This window comes from Pagrus pagrus, assembly GCF_965226575.1.
Source record: "Pagrus pagrus genome assembly, chromosome: 21".
In the NCBI taxonomy this organism is placed as follows: Eukaryota; Metazoa; Chordata; class Actinopteri; order Spariformes; family Sparidae; genus Pagrus; species Pagrus pagrus.
Window position 1 is genome coordinate 9,591,088 of NC_140208.1, and position 4,486 is coordinate 9,595,573.

The following is a 4,486-nucleotide window of genomic DNA, read 5'->3' on the forward strand; positions in this document are numbered from 1 at the left end:
CTTCCCCGACTGTGATATTGCCTCTCGTATATGTAGCAGTCGGACGTTTTCACTGCTGCGGAGAAAACATTTACCTCCAAGAAAACAGCCTCTGAGGTGAAATCTAGAGTCCTGCTGCAGCTCGGCTTTTAGTGCCGCTGCTTTTTTGGCTCGTCCTTGTGGGGCCTGTAAATTGTTCATCGTGATATATTAAGTAGAAAGGTGTGGCTGCTGCTTGTGTGTGTGTGTGTGTGTGTGTGTGTGTGTGTGTGTGTGTGTGTGTGTGTGTGCACGGGAATTAGGTTTATTTACTGGGTTGAGTTGCTGAAATAAACCATGCAGTGCTATATTTCTTTCCAACACACCGGAGCATTGAATGATGAAACACACAGGGAGAGCGGCTGTGGTGGGTATTGATGTGTAATGCCCTTGGACCGGCGCCAAGACGGTGAAATAGAATGAAAGGAAAGCAGTCACTCCCCTGTTAACTCAAGGTTGTACTTTACAGGAGCTATATCTGTCTGTGTTGTCAGTGCTACGCTTAGTAAATGTGCTCCGCGCGTCCGCCGCAAACTATAAAAAACATCTAAATCACATCTGCCCGAGATTCCCGACAATTTGCTTGTATTTCTCCTCAAGGCCGTCGTGGCTTATCCACAACTTCTGAGCTGGCAGGAGGAGGCTGGCGTTTGGCGCTCGCTTGTAAACACAGCCAGAGAATGAGCCCTCAGTGATCAGGACCCCTGCCAGCTCATAGAAGTGGCAGCGGATCATCCTCGGTTAATAGGCGCTCATAATCCTCTGTGAATGTCTTATGTTGTCCCCCGAGAGGAGCGAGACTGAGGCATGTATTCGCAATCAGCGTGCATTAAGGGCTGACAGTTTAACTGCCGCCACAACTGTAATAAACCAACACACACTGTTTGCATGCTGAATGGAGGCAAAATGAAAACTGCAAAGTGGTTTTTTTTTTATCACTTTTAACAATGGCTTTCTCTTTCTTTCCTTCTTTCTCCCCTGCTGCTGCTTGTCATTGCCACAGGAAGTCGAGGTTAGTGTCTCTTTTGTAAATCTGTCTGTCTTTTTCTGTTGACGTCTCTTTCAGGCTCGGAGGTGTCGGCTGCCCGGTGAGTAAGTGCTCATCTTGGCTAAAGGACAAAATAATACATAACGTCACTGTCTAGAAATATGTCTTTGAGCAGGAAAAACAAAGGACATCTAGAGACGAATGCGAACTGCTTCCTCGAGAAAATAAGTAGAGGCATCTTTTTAGGCTCGAAAGCGATCAATTCGCTGCGGTAAAAACAAGCATGCACACAAAAACTCTCCCCTTAACTCCTCACCCTGTGCTCAATATTTAAGATGCCGTCGGCTGTACTTGTTCAGCTTGACTTGAGCGCTCAGTCTTTGTGTCCCCTGAGCGGAGTAAGACCGAGCTAAACTGCACAGACCTGATCCTCAGGGTCCTCTCTGGGCCTCGTGCCGAGTAGTAACCGCTTTATAGTTGATCCTCTCTGTCCTGACACACAGAGAGAGAAATGGGTCAGAATGGATACAGCAGGGGGGGACGTTGAATTTTTATTATCGCTCCAGTGCAACGCCGCCGGGGACCCAATCTAAAAACCGGAGTTAGTTTGCAAATATTCCCTCCGCAACAGCGCAGGAGCTAAGATAGTCCAAGTCCTTTTATGAGATACATTTAAGCTCTCATGGAGTCTTGCCTTGTGCTGTTTACTTTATGTTAGAGGCAATAATACGAAAAGAATGGAACAATCATGGGATTTTTATAGCGCTTGTCAAAAGAGGAGGTGATTGGGCAGTTTGTTCTTGACCTTGACAAAACGTCTCAACACACGGTCCGCTGACTTGGTCGTTTTTTGTCGACTCACGCGGTCCTCATCAGCTCATTTGTCACAAAGTCGTGGATGTTCAAACTTTCTTTGATTTGTAAAGTTAGAGTCGGAATAGTTTGCAACTAAAGTCGTCCTGTGAAGAGGGACAAGTGAGCAGCTAAGTGCAGCTCAGCGCTGTGATGAAGACATTTGACAGTGAGTGAACTGGAAGTGCAAAAATGCTAACTCATTCCTGTGGCACTCTGTTCCGTCTCATGTATCTTAAACCGACCCATCACACTGAGATGCGTCACCAGCAAAACCATTGTTTTCTGTTTTTCTAGTGAATTTAAGAAGTTGCAATACGGCGCATCAAGCTGTTTTGCCTGACACACTTTTCCGAGGCGTCTTTGAAGCGGTTGGAGCAACAAGTCTCAGTTTGATCACGGCCTAAAACATCAACTTTTTATGAGTCAAGAAAAACTGCCCTGTTTTCAGCTTTGCGACAGTGAAAATTCCCAATAATCCAGAAGGTTTTAAAATAGTTACTTATTATTTTGCAGATAAAAGGTTTTCTCAACCCATAAAGTATCTATCTCATGTCTTTTTGCCAAATGTGAAGACAGAGCCAACAGCTGCTTAGCTTAGCTTAGCATAGCTGGACTAGAGACGGGGGAATCAGTTACCCAGGCTCTTCACAGAGTTAATAAAATCAGCATACCAGGGCCTCCAAGACTCACAACTTAACACCTTATATCTTTTTTGTTCAAGCCATACAAAACTGTAAAACCTACAGCTTGTCTTGGGCTCCGTCCAATAAAAACTGTAGGTTTTACAATTGTTTTCAGGTTAGCTGCTTCCCTGTTCTCAGTCTTTGTGCCATGGTAAGCTAAATATTTAGCGTAAACCCATCAGACTGATAAAAATCTTCTCTCTAAGAAAAAAACCTCAGAAAATCCTTTAGACGCTACAAAGATTTTTTAAGGAGGCCTTGTAGTACACATGTCTTTCTAGTTATTATCTGAGTCAGCCAGCCTGATCTCCTCAGGGCATTCACACTGAGCCTACAGGCCCTCAGAGGCAAAGTCACCTCCAGAACAAATCCTTCAGGGGGAAACAGCCAGAAGGGTCCAAGCTGGATGATCTCAGACTGCTCACTGACTCATATGAGGACGGACAGATCTGATGTGTAGCCGCGTACTTAAATGTTAACGACTGTAATCAAGCCACAGGTAGTAAACAAGCCTTATATGATCTCATCTTCAAGAATGGCTCCACAATATAGACTTTGTTTTTTTTAAAGGAGACCTATTATGCTTTTTCCTTTTTTCCCTGTCCTTCAGTGTGTTGTATAGGTTTTTGTGCACGTAAAAGGTCTTGAAAGTTAAAAAGCCCAAAGTCCGCGACAACGAAAGCTCCTCTCTCCCACAGAAAACACTGCTCCGAAAAACGCCTCGTAAGTCACCGTGTCACACATTTGCATAATTTATGCCTATATTAATGGTAGAAGTGAAGCTAACTGGAAGCTGAAAATACAAAAGAGTCGACTGAACACAGGGTGAGCAGTGCTGGCTCAGGCGTGTGTGAGCTGACCAATCAGAGCAGACTGGGGCTTCAGGAGGGGCGACCTTAAAGAGACATGAGAAAACTGAGTGTTTTTTAGCATGAAAGCATGTAAACCTATTCTAGTAATAACATAAAATAAAATTATGAACTTGAGACTATGCATAATAGCAAGCAATAAACCAGGTTGGTATGTGACTATTCTGACAGAAATGTGTATCCATACACCACTTAAAATCATTTTCGGAAAGTATAATTAAGTGTCATCAGCAAAAGAGTGAAGTTTTGCAGGGATAGCGATAAATAACATGCCAGATGGAAATATAATCTCTTTTTTGATAAAGATTCTTTATTTTCCTGGCTGTGTTAGCACTTGGTTACATTTCAGTGTGTAGTTTGTTTTATTTATTTTAACTAAAAGAGCAAAATAAAGAGATAAATCAATGAGTTGAAATGTGTTGGGGATGCAAATTTTAAGCAATTTCTTCAATTGATAGTCGGCAGCCTTAACAATCGATTATCATTAAATTATAAATAATACATGTAATTTCTGGATGTTTTTACATTAGAAAACTGATTTAACCACTGATTTGATCTCAAAATCGTACCGTCATTTTAATTGCGGAGCTCAACAACAAAAAATTTATTTATTTCATTCATTTCATTGAGGCTACTAAATGACTTAAAGACAATACAATCACTTTGTATGCCCATCTCTGATTTTTTGTGGTTAAATTCTTAAGGCGATTAATTGATTCATCATTAATATGCCTAGTTGTAATTAAAAATCAGTAATCAGTCAACTAAAATTGATTTAACGTGGACTAAAAAAAAATGTATGTGTTATGATTTTTTCTCGCCCGCTCTCTTGAAACCCATCTCTTCAACATAAGTGCTGAATATATTTGCATTGCTCAATGAATACTCACACTGAAATTGCTATTCATAGCATGCTGCAAAGATTCTGTGTCATTTTGCATGTCTGTTAACTTCCTTCATTATTTATGCTCTTCTGAATTTTCATTACACGTGAGGCCAAGAGCACACTTCCTCCGTCGTGTTACTTAACTTGAATTATTGAATCCATTAATGCAAATATGTTTTCTTTCCAG